This window comes from Schistocerca serialis, chromosome 4, assembly GCF_023864345.2.
Source record: "Schistocerca serialis cubense isolate TAMUIC-IGC-003099 chromosome 4, iqSchSeri2.2, whole genome shotgun sequence".
NCBI lineage: Eukaryota > Metazoa > Arthropoda > Insecta > Orthoptera > Acrididae > Schistocerca > Schistocerca serialis.
The window spans coordinates 458,313,702-458,328,771 of NC_064641.1; positions in this window are offsets into that span (position 1 = coordinate 458,313,702).

Sequence of the window (15,070 nt, forward strand, 5' to 3'; positions counted from 1 at the left end):
TCGCCCGCCATACAGCCCTACAACCAGGAGTGATGGGCTGGGGTGCCATTTAATTTCAGAACAGGCCCCCTTTGGTTTCACCCACGGAACCCTTACAGTACACCGGTGCGTTGACTGTATTTTGCACCCCATTTTGTTGCCCTTCATGGCAAGCCATACTGGGATTAAGTTTAAGCAAAATAATGCTCTCTCATCCACGGCGAGAGTTTCTGCTGCTTGTCTTAGAGCTTGCTAAACTCTACCTTGGCCAGCAAGTTGGTCGGATCTCTCCCAAGTTGAGAACGTTTGGAGCATTATAGGAAGGGTCCTCCAGCCAGCTGGGGATTTTGACGATATGATCAAGAATTTGGCAGGGTATCCCTCAGGAGGACATCCAGTCAATAAATCCCAAACCGAATACCTGCTTACATAACGGCCAGTGGTGGACGAACGAGTTACTGACTTACTCAGTTTTGTGAAGCTCGTCCTCCTGAGTATATCGTCCACTGTTTCTGAAACTATGATCAGGTCTTTTTCCGTACACGTAAGTCATATCTACTGATTTTCATCTCATTCGGAAAATTTCTTCGTAGTGCGAATTTTATTTCTTAGAGTGTATTTTCATGTACAGAAACCTTACAGCTTGAGTCTTACTCGCACTCCTCCAGTATTTTTTTCTGACTTCCACCAATTACTTGCATCGCTGCAACGAAACATGTTCGTCGGAGAGGAACAATAACGATATATTAATTTTTATTTTTACAATATCCGTTGCAGTTGCGATAATAGTCATCTGTTTGTGCCGACTAGTTTCGAACCATCTCATACATTTTAAAAAAACATAGCCTTAAACATAAGTGTAAGCATACAGTCCACGAACGTATAGGTGAGTAAAAAATGTTCTTCTTCATCGTCAGAAATCAGTACTAAACTGATTTCTAAGGATGAATATGAATATTTCTTACATGTACATTGGTGAACTGTATGACTACACTTACGTTTAAGAATATGGTTTGAAAATGGACGTGATGATCCGAAAATAGTCACCACAAAGAGGTGACTATTATCGCAAGTGTGACGGGTATTGGAGAAATAATGGTCCTATGTTCGAACTTAACAATAATATCACATTTTTGTAAAATGATGTCATTTTCGCTTTTAGCTGTAACTCTCTTACTGCGCTGTTGCAATTTTGGCTTTTGTGCCATTTTCAATCGTCTACAACGATATAATGAACATACTAAGAAGTAATATGAAAATAGCAGCGTGTAGAATCAATTTGCTGTCAGTCAACATTATGATACGAAAAAGCTTTGGTGCTCTGTTACACATGCAGTTTTGTCAAAACCGCCTGTACCATAATAAAACTTCAATAAGTTAATGAGAGAACAGATCATAAAATTGCCATCTGAGGGCGTTGCTGCAGCGTACATGCGACGAAGCGCGACTCCGATGCGGGTATATAGGTACCGGGATGTAGGAAAGGGACTGATGTGACATTCGTGTCTTTCCGACGTGCACGTGGTAAATGCGGAAACGTGAACTCTGGAGACGTTATTGCCAAATGCGTCCAAACAGGACGAACATGCTCTTATTCTTCTCTTGGCTGCTGATGCGCAAACATCGGTAGACATCCACTGGAGAATGAAGAATGTGTACGTGGCAACTAAGGCGAATCGTTTGGGAAAATGGTGCCAGGGATGTTGAAGCTTCATGACAACGCACGTGCCCATATTGCAAATGTCGTAACGCAGAAGTTACGACAACTGAAGTGGGACACAATCTACCACCTGCCTATAATCATGATCTTTCCCTATGTGATTATCACGCATTCGATCACTTAAATTTGGCCAGCAGACTCCACACACTGAAAACACTAAACATAAGTTTTCCGTCGTTTAGGACGCAAATGGACAGCACCGGACGTCAGACAAGTAGTGGGATGGTCTAACATCTTGCATAAAGTAAACATTTCGTTCTTGATCATCCTCATCGAATTCGTAGGGCCGCCACTGAGCAAGTTACACCTGCAATGCTACAGCGAGTTTGGGAAGAAATTCGCTTCCGATGGTATGTATGCAGGACAGCCAACAGAAGCCACATACAAAATCCTTAAGGTAAAAAAACTTGATGTGTTTCCCTACAAAATAGCACTAAACCTAGCTCTGTATCTTCTTTCAATAAATTTATGTGAATGTGTGAAGTTGTAAACTCGTTTTTGAAACACCTTGTATTGGTGTAAAGCGCCGTGGTCCTAGATCTCACGTTAACAAGATCGAGGCCATCATCGCGCTTCGGTAATGTGAGGGCATCATACTGGACTTTGAAGATGTGTCTGCAACATATAAAATACCTGAAAGCCGCCTGCAGTCTGGCTGACATTGTTGCAGTGATGACCAGAATCTGCGTGGTGTGGGTCATCCGGGCTGCCAGTTGTGTACTGATGAAGGTGACCCTCTGGCACATACTCAGCGGGCATAGTAAATGTTTCTGTATGTTTGCCCTCATGCGTTACAGTAGCGCCCGAAAACTGATCACCGAGAAGCGGCGAATGTTTCACGTGTACACCACTCCGAGCCAGCGGAGGGTGTCCACCAACTGAAAGGAGGATTCGCTGTCTATGGGAAAGCCGCAGCCAATCTTCATGAGGCATGGTTTTGCGACGGTCATAGTGCTCCCTGACCCTGTACTGTAACAGGTACTCCATTGCAACACAGCTTGTACGTCGGCCGAGGAACGTATGACGAGGGCAAAGTCGTCCACACAGGCTCGGTCGCGGAACACATTGTCAAAATGTTCAAATGTGTGTGAAATCTTATGGGACTTAACTGCTAAGGTCAACAATCCCTAAGCATACTCACTACTTAACCTAAATTATCCTAAGGACAAACACACACACCTATGCCCGAGGGAGGACTGAAACCTCCACCTCCATGACTGCAGCGCCCTAGACCGCGCGGCTAATCCCGCGCGGCGGAACACATTGTCCCAGAGTGGAGTATCTGTCAAGCGTCGCCACAATCCACAGACGAGGGGTGGATCCCAATGGCATAACGCGCGGTCGACAGTGGGCAAACCTGCCATATTGAGCATTCGATCCATATATGACCTGTAAGAGTTGCGTTGACGAGAGGACTGGAATTTGCTCTTCGAAGGAGCCGCATAATCATCTGCATGAACTGCGGGACAGTTTCCATCTGGTCCATCACTGCACTGAGAAATGCATGCTTGACAAGGTCAAACACTTGGTTAAGTCGAGGGAGATTGAAACGCTTGGCAGTCGGGAGTTGCATAGCAAGAAGATATGTGAAAATCTTGAGTTCGGAATTTAGTAACCTGCTGATACCTATCAAGCCGTGTTCCTCCTGCAGGCTTACGGACTGTTAGGAGTAAGCCGTCCATGAACGTTGGTGGCGGGAGTGCCGCTCCAGATAAAAGTTCCCAATAGATGTCTCTCCATCGTGGCAATATCAAATCTTGGAAGGTTCAGCAAAATTCGAGCGGTAAACCATCCGGGCCGGTAGACCGATTCGGTGTTCCTTTGGCCACAACACCACAGACATCGTTGGTGGTCACTTCCGCAATAATGTGGGTTGCTGCCGCTGCGTCTAGTGTGCGATGGATCTTCTGGGGTACCTCGGCAATAGCCTCTGTACCGACCGGCACTTCTTTGTAAATAAGTCTGTAGATCGTTATGAAGGCATCGGTGATGGGAGCTTGTTATGTCACCCGTCGTCCATCAGGTAGGTCTGAAGTTGAAATTAAGGCCTGTCGACGTCGGCGAACATTTTGAAAGATATGATACATAGAAGATTCTTCACCGATAATCCTGTTCTTGTCATGGGCTCCTATAATGGCTCCTTCTAGACGGCACCTACTCAAGGTTAAAATTTTTGCCTTGATGCGTTGAGCTTGTTTTCGACGGTCCTTGGATGTGGGATTCTCCATGAGATCGCGTAGAGCGCTATAGTATAAATCTCTTGTGTGATGGTTCCACCTGGCTTTGGCTTTACCATACAGTGTTTAACACAAGCATGCCACATGTATGTGACCTGTTGTCGACATTCGGGGTCTCGCAGTAATGTGACGCTGAGTTTGCAAGATTCTGCACTGCGCCATATAGATTGTCAACGTAGGGTGATGGTACAGATGTAGATGTCATGACCCGAAAAGGCAGACGGCCAACATTCCGCATCGAGAAGACCGTGTGTTACAGCTTCAGCGATATATATTCTACGGAGTCAGCTGTCGGAGTGGCTCGTGATGTGTGTATGGCCCAGTCTGTCACCGTGTACCACTCTCCATGTGTCGACGAGAGCAAGGCGGTGGACGAGGATAGGAAGTTCCAGACATGTGGTGAAATGTGGGTATTGGTCTGTACGCTCGAGAACACAGTTGAAATTTCTGCCCACGATGAGGTGATCGCATCGGCCGAGAAATAAAGGCATATAATCTTCTGCATGGAACTGGGAGTAATACCTCCTTTTATCTCTGCCCGATGGGGTGTAGAGATTTACAACTTTGATTCCCTCAGCTTTCAAGACCACCCCTCGAGCCATTAGGAGATATGTGACATCGGAAACTGCAATCCCTACTCGGAGGAGGATGACCGCGGCTGTGTGTTCCATCTCCACCGGGGCGGCATATGTCTCGTATCCTTAAGACCCAGACCAAGTTGCTGCCCTCAGTTCTTGATGTCCGCTGCTCTTAGCATGTCGTGAAACAACTGACATTCAAAGTGGGAGCCGATAATATTGGTGTGGATGGTAGCGATTCAGTATGCCGGGGTGATGTCGATATGCTCATAGCTGGTGAAGGCTGTGAAGGAATGTGGAAGTCCATAGCGGTTGCAGTAATCGCCGTAGGAACATCCCCCATTTTACTATTGGTTTAATAGAGGAACAGATCTCATTCACGCATCGGCTGGAGGCGGTAAACCCCTGTCGTCCATCCGTGAAAACTGTCTGTCAGTTTCAACATCGGTGCGACGTGGCGGCTCTGGCCGAGTCGGCTCCATCTCTTCGACAACGACGGGCGTGCAATGTTCCATGGCTTCCGGGAGCGATCCTTGTTCACAATCTCCGTCAGATGGCTCACCGTCTCGTGGAGAACGCGTCTCCGGGGCAGCGGAAAAAGATTTATCGTGTATGCCGTTAGATTTATGCGCCACCTCTTCGTCCTGCGAAGATGGCTAAATGGGCGATTCTGGTGTCTTGCTGCGTTTAGGCGACTTTTGCTTCCAGCAATGTGCATCGGTGTCTGAGGAAGGAAGAGATTCTCGTCGTTCCGACACAAAAGCCGTGGCTGCTATTTTGCGGTCTTCGACGTCCATAAATTCTCGCGGGTATCCTTGTGAACTTCGAGCGTGGCTGTGTCCCGTTGTGAACCATGTTCGTGGGCGGCACTGCCTGTGGCAACGTGATCTGACGCCTCCGGTTGTATAGCTCCAGAGAGACGCTGGACGTATAGTGTTGCCGAATGGTGATTGTAATGGAGGTTGTGGCTCGATCGGTGTTCGAGTCGTCGTGCCGTAGTTGTGTGATACGGCATTGCAGGCATTCGTTATGAATGTGGCCTTCTTTGATACAACCGGAACATGTTCGAGGTTGTTCGTCGGAAATCACCACTGCTCGGCAGCCACCTATAGAAATGTATGATTGGATGTGCCGTTTTAGATTGTTCGGACCTGTCTCACACCATTAAGCACCAGATACATCGTAAATTGTGCCCATGTTTCGGGTACATGACTGGACTTTTCCATACGGCCTTAGCGCCGCGATGAGGCCGTCTTCATGCACCTCCGAAAGGCGGTTCGAAGACACGGATCGTTCGATGGCCAGGTTCTGGATGATCCACATCCATCGGTCCGACGTTGCCGTCGCATTGTCGAAATTTTTGTCCATGTCGCGTCTTTTTGATAATCTCTTTGCAGGCAGCGTCGAATTCGTCTCACCATAAACGACACAGCTAATTACCGGTAGGTGTATGTCGATGAGATTGTCACCGGGCATCTTCACATCTTCAAGTAGGAAACACTCGACGACGAGTTCTTTGGGTCGTGTGTATTCATTCGAAAAGGAGAACTTGAGCGGGATCTTCCTGTAAGAGTTGAACACGATATTTGTACGACTGAGAAGCGCGGTGGGGTGGAAATAAACAAACGCTTCTCTCGCGCAGCAGCGGGGAGGGCTGCGCGCGGTCTCCTACTCCCAGATTTCTGATTGCCGTAGTAGTTCGGAAGTTGGCTGTACATACGCACTGAAAGTTTTTCATTAAACAGTTTTTCATCAAACAGCCGTCGCGCCCAAAAATTATAGATACGTGTGGTGTCTGTTCTGTCATACATATCCTCCTGTTGTTTTCGTTAGTGTCCTCGGAAACAATTAAGCAATGGTTCAAATGTGCAACGTACGGGGCTTTATTGTAAAATTGTCGATATATTGAAAAATATCTATTGGCACTCTTAGAAGACCTTGAGTTGCTATCTGACTTAAGTTGGCTCTGTTTAAACGAGCGGTTATGCCACCAGTATCATTTGCATCGAAATTATCATTACACAGAACAGGATGAGCAATATTTCTAGCCTAACATGACAACCCAATACACTCGCTAACCTAACTAGCCTGTCATTGGCACAATGCATCCTCTTTTCCTAACTACTTAAGTCAACACTGAACCCGCAAGTGACTCTATTGAAGTTCTGCCTGAACGGACACAGACTCAGAGAGCGCCAGTCAAAGAGCTATCGGAATACGAACTCATTTAGAATTACAGTGCCCTACTTTGGCTGATGATTGCTAATATCACCGTAATTCTCCGTGATGGTTACGACGGTCGGCCCAGCCAACGTCGTGATGCCGTTTTTCCCATGAGCGAGCTTGGCTTTAATCTCCAACGTGGACGTGGTTTACGTCCGTAAACTCCTGTACGCAAGTGTTCAATTGCGGAGTCCATCACTAGTCAATACTCAAGCTACTTGCACATATGCCAAGAGTAGTTGGTCGACTCAAGGGCGCGGCAGATTGCATATGAACACCACAAGTTAGTACAAATCTGTTTCTCTCCTCAGAGGAATAAATAATGCTACGTATGTGGAGTCGTATGCTCTAAACTATTCAGACTTGGAGAGTAGCCACTGGACTCAATGCCGGTAACTTCTCTCCACGCTCTCCAAGCAGGGCAGCCAGACACCGCGACTGCTCTCTTCCACAGCCGACCCCAGAGTCCTCCTTCAGAGTTTTTGCAAACCTGGCCGTTCTTCGCCGCATGGATCCGTGCGCGTTGGTAGCCAATCACGACACAGACTTCCATGTATACGTGCGCGTTTGTGCCCAACCACGACACAGAATTCTCCCGCGGTTACTGTTGCCGCCAAACTTTTAACACGTATTTCTACGCGCTCTGCGCCAATCCAGTCACAGTCTTCCGCAAATTTTCCACTGTGGCGCGAAATCATCTTTCTCTCTTTGGCATATAGCAGCTTCTCGCTTCTTGTTGTGATGGCCCAGCCGCTCCGAACATATTTGATGGTGTTATGTCTCAGCCGACAAAGGGGTCTGGCCGCGGCCATCCCGTTAGTTTGACATGCCATAAACACCTTCCTTAGGGGTTCCGGCCGTGTTCCAGCCTCTGAGCCCATCTCGTTAGTCTGACATGACGCACACAACATCCTTTTCTGTGTCCATTCTCTCCTACCGGTGGGCCAGTTATCAATTATTATTCGGTGTATTAGTACTGATTTAGCATCATGTAAGGTGCAAAATCTGCTACCTTACATAACATACCCCTTAGCGAACAAATTTCGACTTGTGTCTGTCAAATACTGGTAGTGTTGACTGAACCAGTTCGAAATTCCTCAATCCTACCTTGCATTGTGCCAATGTGCCACATTTATTCAGATTTGTATAGGGAATAACCCTCAAGATTTTACATTTTAATTAAAACTGTGGTCATCAATTACTTGACTACTGGTCACCTCTTGATAGAACTACTTGTTCTGTGACTCGTCATGAGTACATAACTAATCAGATGACCCAGTGAGCAATAAAAGAGAAAAATTAATGCAATACAGAACAGATAATATGAACAGTGTAGCTCTCTGTCTGTACCTCATGGTAGTCCCACTTCTACATATTTGAGGCCTCAGACGTACCTCCTACATAGCTAACACATTCATTCACCTACTTATTAACTGTGGCCGCCCATTCTGTACAACATTATGAAATGCAACGATGAAGCATGACCGCTCTCTAATCTTACAATTTCATTACTGTTACTTTCCCTGATTAACATAATATGGAACAAATGAGAACACGAGAGAAGCGGCAGTGGCATGACTTATAAAATTCTTGTGACCTGCACATTTACTGTTAATGTCCATGACATGAAACTTTAAAGTTATAATGGCAGTATAACGTCTGCTAACTTACAAACAATGATTCATTGGCGATCTGCGTATTTTTAGCAGTATTTAATCGATAACAAGCACATCACAAACAGGTAACAACTTTACATGTGATTTTATTACTTGATGTGCATTTAAATTTAATGGGTTATTGAAAATGTTATGTGGCTTGCAGCAATATCACCAGCAAACATCCTATAGGAGCACTTTCGCGCTACAAGTATTGTCATTTAGGATATGGACTCCAACTGGCCAACATTTAATTCTAACATCGCAGCATAAAAATAAAGTAGTTAACAATCACTTACAGGCATAAAAGACAAAAATGTGCAGAGATATTTGGATACGTGAAATAGTTTGTATAAACAAAAGTAGATGGACATAGAGTGACAGATATAATTTTTTTTTCATAACATCATGTGAAAGTGGTAACATGTAAGACATTTTGTGGAAATGTACAGCGTACACAAAGGTAGATGGACATACATAAAATAGTTTGCATAAAAATGTAGATGGACATAGAATTATAGACAACATTTTTACAGCCGGCCGGTGTGGCCGTGCGGTTCTAGGCGCTTCAGTCCGGAACCGCGTGACCGCTACGGTCGCAGGTTCGAATCCTGCCTCGGGCATGGATGTGTGTGATGTTCTTAGGTTCGTTCGGTTTAAGTAGTTCTAAGTTCTAGGGGACTGATGACCACAGATGTTAAGTCCCGTAGTGCTCAGAGCCATTTTGAACATTTTTACAATGGCAACACGTGCCCACGCTGTGTAAAAAAGGTTATACCCTTAGAATCATCTGATTAATAATGGCAAAATGTACCCATTTTACAAGATAGTGGCAACTCGTGTCCAAAACAAACATATTTTTGAAAACCTCTAGACTTTCTAGGCAAAATACCCCTAGATTTGAAGATTAAGAATGGCAATATATGGCCAAATTGTTCGCTCGGGTAGTGGCAATTAGTTCCCAAACAAAATCAATATAATCTTACTGCTAAATATGCACAACAAGGTGAGGAATCTCCACTCCTATTCACACATATGTTAATGGGTTAGTGTTCTTTTCCATGCAAGTCATGCATTCAAACTACTGGTTAGTCGCGTTTGAAAAATAAAAAGGAATTCCTGTATGACTCTCTTGCTTTCTGATGTGCTGCTACTCCGCTGTTCAGAACGGCTGTCTCATCTCTTTACTCTATTTACCCAGACTGCGCAGATGTGTCTTACCTGTTAAGTGAGTAGATATTAATTGATGAATTTAGTGCTGCATTACATACGTACAGGTATGTCCCTGAAACATCTAATTAGTGCAAATTACGCTTCCGCGCAATGCGGTGAGCCCCCTTACACACAATATCCTGGTTGTCTTTACCGGGTCTTGGCATTGAGACGAACCGTAAACATCGCTCGTGCTTCTGCACAGAGCCCACCTACTTTCATTGAGCTACCTTGTACCGGGTCTTGGCAGTGAAGGTACCCTTTAATAATAAATAAAATTAAAAACCTCGCAAGTCGCTGACTTGCCCCCAAGGCACACCAAACATCTATCAATATCCCCCGAATACTTCGTATTGAAGCAAAACTGTATTTGTCAGGGCTTATCATCCATCCTCATTATACCATGCCAAAAATATAAATCTACTCATGATTCCAAAAGAAAAACATTCATACGCAAACCAGCGTCCCCACACAAAACAAAAATGTAAATTTACGCTTTAGAATAAATACAATAGCCAAAAATCCTGACTTGCATAGCTGACCAACATTACACCATTTCCCGATGAAGAATATTCATTTCATATTTATATTACTACAAAACGAAAATGCCATTTTCAAAGAGAGAATAACTTACTGCTGAAGAAAAAATAGCTTCAGTATTTACATTTTTACATTTACTGTAAGAGAAATTACGCTTTATTTACCACTACATTTATCCGACTGCAAAAACAGAAAATAATTACTTTAACGTTACATTTCTACTGAAAGAAAACATAACTTCATCTCTTCTTACTGAAAGAAAAATGACTCCATCTCTTACGTTTTACTACAAAAAGAGAAAATTACATTTTCGAAGAGAAAATACACTCCTGCTGAGGGAAAAATTACTTTACATTCATTTTAAACAGAGGAAGTTACTAACTTATTTACTAGTACACATATTATTAATCTACTCTACATATATCTTTACGTGGGTCATAAGATGCATCCCAAGAGATTTGCCAGACTTCAGGATTTCCAGTTCAACTGAATTCGCATGGGCGATCATCCGTACACGTACGGGTCCGTAGTATACCGCAAAGAATTTATGACAAAGTCGTTTCTGTCGGTTAGACAGACGGTGGGATTTCACTAGGACTTTCTGTCCTACCCGAAATTCCCTGACTGTTGCCTTTTTATCGGTTCTTTCCTTGCGTCTTTGGCATGCTATCTTTACGTTCTGGAGAGCCTGTAGTACAATTTCCGTGTGCCTAAGTCTGGGTCTTTTGGGAAGTCTACCATGTAACGTATTAACTCTGGTGGGTGCTTGTTGTTTAGCACTGTGACCGGAGGGTAGTCTGTCGTGCCGTGTGGCAACTCATTGATTACTCCTTGGAAGTCACGCAAGTACACATCCCAGGTCGCGTGTCTCTTCGCGCAGTACACTCTGCATAGAGCCCCCAGGTCCTTCACGAGGCGTTCACTTGGATTCGAACTCGGATGGTACCTACTAATGTAGATTGGTCTTATGTGGTACTGTTGTAATGTTTCTTGCCACTTTTGGAAACGGTATTGTGGACCATTATCCGACAGCATCCGTTCAACGCGGCCCACTTGCTGCAGGAAGTCACGACGCAGTGCGTTGCTGATGGCCGTAGCTGTTGCCCTTTTTACAGGTGACAGTGTTACAAACTTGGACGTTAGCTCCATAACCACCATTATGTAGGTATACCCTCGTGCCATTCTACGCAGGGGTCCCATGAGATCTGTCGCCGCTGTTTTCCGCAATTTGGAGGGAATAATCGAGTACGTTGGTGCCTGCGTGCGTACTGTGAGTGTTTTTGGCCTCTGACAATGTTTGCGCTGCTTCCTGAACTCTGGTAGGCGCGCGCTGGCCCCGGATCGCTGGTATAAGAAAGACTGTGTTGCTGTCAATAAAGATACTCGGAAAAGAAAAACTCAGGAACACACTGAGAAACAACACTTCCTCTCCCGGTCTCTATAATACCGACCACCAGCCCTCGGCATAAGAACTATACTATGAAGTGCTAAATCTGAAGAAAAAGTACATTGCTGGTGCAGGCCAAGTGTTCAGGGCACATTGTACGACATGGGTCTCCACAGCTGACGACCTCTACACGATTCCATCTTGATTCAACTACGTTGTCAGTTATGATTGTAGTGGCATGGCACCATCGAAATTGCGTCGTGGAACAATAGCAGCATGTTAGAAGGTTTAGGAAGTAGCACAAGTTCTTTAACTTTAGGTAGCACTTTCTTGGGTCAAAGTGAGCGCTACTGAGGTGCGTGTACCAGATTACTTTGTTAATAATGTCCTCTGGCACACACACTACGCAGACTGTGGTATGCGCGCTACGCCTGTAGAAAAGTACTCCTTTCCTCAGCAGGTAATGATGCCTGATCTGCGGCTGTGTCTTATCTCTATATCTTTCTTTAACCTTGAGGAAGTGTGGATCTTTATCCTGTTCTGCCTGTATGTTACTCATTGGCGCCATTATAAAATTCTCGAATGCCACCTTTTGTATGTAATAAATCGAGAAGGGTTCGTCCTCAGCGCATCTATCCTTTCGAGTTGTCCCTCCCATGGGAGAACGAGACAGTGCGTCCGCAATGATGTTAATGGGATCGTTAACTTCGCCATCATTAAAAATTGCAGTGCCTTATGGTCCGTGTTCACTCGCGTATTTCTTCCAAATAGGAAGTACCTATATTTCTGGAATGCCCAGACCACGGCCAAATCTTCTAGCTCAGTCACGGAATAATTTCGTTCGCACTTCGAGAGCACTCTGCTTCCGAAGGCGATGGTTTTGTGTGTCATCCTCCCATTCTCCATGTATTCTTGGAAGATGACAACACCGAGACCTGTTTGTGGGCTGTCTGTGGCCATGCAGAAATCTTCTGACAAGTTCGGGTATGACAAGATCGGGGCCGCAACCAAAGCTGCCTTTAAACTCTTAAACTCTCGGTCCGCGATCTCGTCCCACACAAATGGCGTTTTCTTGCCGGTCATGGCACACGGTTTTTGGGGTGGCTAATTGTTCCACATATATGAACTTTTTATAAAAATTAACCACACCCAAAAATCCACGGAGCCCTTTTCTTGTCTGGGGTATCCCGAATTCGGCTATCGCCGCAAACTTTTCTGGGTCTGGTAATATTCCATCACCTGAAATTATATGTCCCAAGAAAAGTACCTGATGGCTCCCTATACAAGACGTCGTGATATTAACCGTCACCCCATGTGCTTTAATCTTGTCTAGCAGTGCACCAAGTACCTCGTTGTGCCTTCTCCAATTGCATTCCCCTATCAGAATATCGTCCACATAGCAAGTTATCTGCTCCCGAAGATTATGGTCCAAAATCGTTCCCAGACCGCGAATGAACGCTGCCAAGGACATATTTAGGCCGGATGGTAGGCGTCTGAATTGGTAACAACGACCAAACGCAATGAAGGCTGTGTAAAAAATGGCTCTGAGCACTATGGGACTCAACTGCTGCGGTCATTAGTCCCCTAGAACTTAGAACTAGTTAAACCTAACTAACCTAAGGACATCACAAACATCCATGCCCGAGGCAGGATTCGAACCTGCGACCGTAGCGGTCTTGCGGTTCCAGACTGCAGCGCCTTTAACCGCACGGCCACTTCGGCCGGCGAAGGCTGTGTACTTCCGACATTCCGGTGCCAGCTCGATTTGCCAGAAACTGCTCCGAAGGTCGATGGACGTAAATACTGACACGACATAGAAACGCTGCAGTAGCTCCTGCAATTTCTCTGGCCGGTCAGTATCCTCTGCAATAATGATATTCTCGTGATGACTGGGTGTTGTGTGCTGTCCTTAGGTTAGTTAGGTTTAAGTAGTTCTAGGGGACTGATGACCATAGATGTTAAGTCCCATAGTGCTCAGAGCCATTTGAACCATTTTTTGAATAATGGTATTACTCTGGCGTGAGTCGAGGACAAGGCGGATACTCCCATTTCGCTTATCCACGACCCGCACCGGGTTATTATACGTTGATGTCGTGTATTCAGTTATTCCGTCGTCTATCATCTTCTGCAGTTCTAGCTGTACCTTTTTTCGATAGGCCAGAGGAATAGCGTAGGGCGGTTCTCGAAATGGTTGGTGTTCTTTCACCTGAAAGCAGTACTGACATCCTTTCAGGGACCCATGTTTCGGTAGAAATACTTCGGCGTTGCGCCTGAGTATCTTCTCTAATTCTGCCCTATCGCTCTCCCCTACTTCCGTCAAGTTATTCAGTTTTATATTAATGGCCTCATGTACTTCATACATTGACGTATCTTCCTGGTCATTGCTACTCAACCCTCGGTTGTAGCGTGAATGTTCGTCATTTCATTGATTCTCATTTTCTAATCTCAATCAATTGTACGGGATTTGCCCTTTGGCGACTTCCTCGTCGAACCGGATACGGATATCCCCGCATTTTCCTAATAGAACAATGCCGCGACCCATGTCCATAACTGCCTTTTGCTCCGTCAGAAAGTCCATTCCAAGGAGGACGCCAGTGGTCAAGTTGGGCACGACAAATAGATTTGCCACGAGAGGATTATCCTGGCACATAAACTTTAATCTTATTTGCCGCGTTATTTCCATGCTTCTGCCCGAGATTGCCCCCCGAATTCTTGTTTTCTGAATTTTCAACGTTGGTGCACTTGTACATGCGCCACATGATTTATACAGCTGTTCTGAGATAGCTGACAGTTGACTGCCACTATCCAGGATCGCATTGACTTTCACATTCCCGATTATTATCTCTACTATTGGGTATAAATCATGCTTTTGTCTGTTTCCCGCTTCTTCCATGAGTAGGTCTCCTACATCATCGTAACCCAGGATTCTATGAGGCCACTACCAACTTGGTATTCGGGAGGGGGGGTGGTCACATCTGCTATCGGTCTTTGTCAAGTGTGTGTGCTATTTTGTTGTTGCGCTCGACCTGGGTTTGGCGAGCGGATCTTAACAACCTGCAAGCTCTCTTGTGCTCGGTGCGGTGGGCAATTATTTTGGAAGAGGTTCCCGTGTTCACGGTTACCGTTTTGTTCGTTTTGACTATTATAAGTATTGTTTCGGTGCTGGATATGGTATCTCCAGTTACCGTTCCAATTTCCGTTTTGCCCATTTTGTCTGTTAAACATCTGGCCTTTAAAATGCTGTCTATTGTCATTACCGAGCCAATTATTTGGGCCAAGGTGCCTGTTATTTACAGGAGTATTCTGTGGATGGTCAGTTTGCGACTGCTCGCCGCTATTCTCCTTCTGTTTTAGCCTCATCTTTGTCTGTTCTTGCGTTATTAAAAATTCTACCTCTCGTAACATCGCTCGAAAACCCTCGATGTCATCTCCACATTTACCTACAAGAACCTGTTGGTACGCTGGCGGCAGCTTCATAAAACATAAGCGAATTATCTCACTGTCACTGCAAGGCATGTCTAAATAATTATTAATTTTTT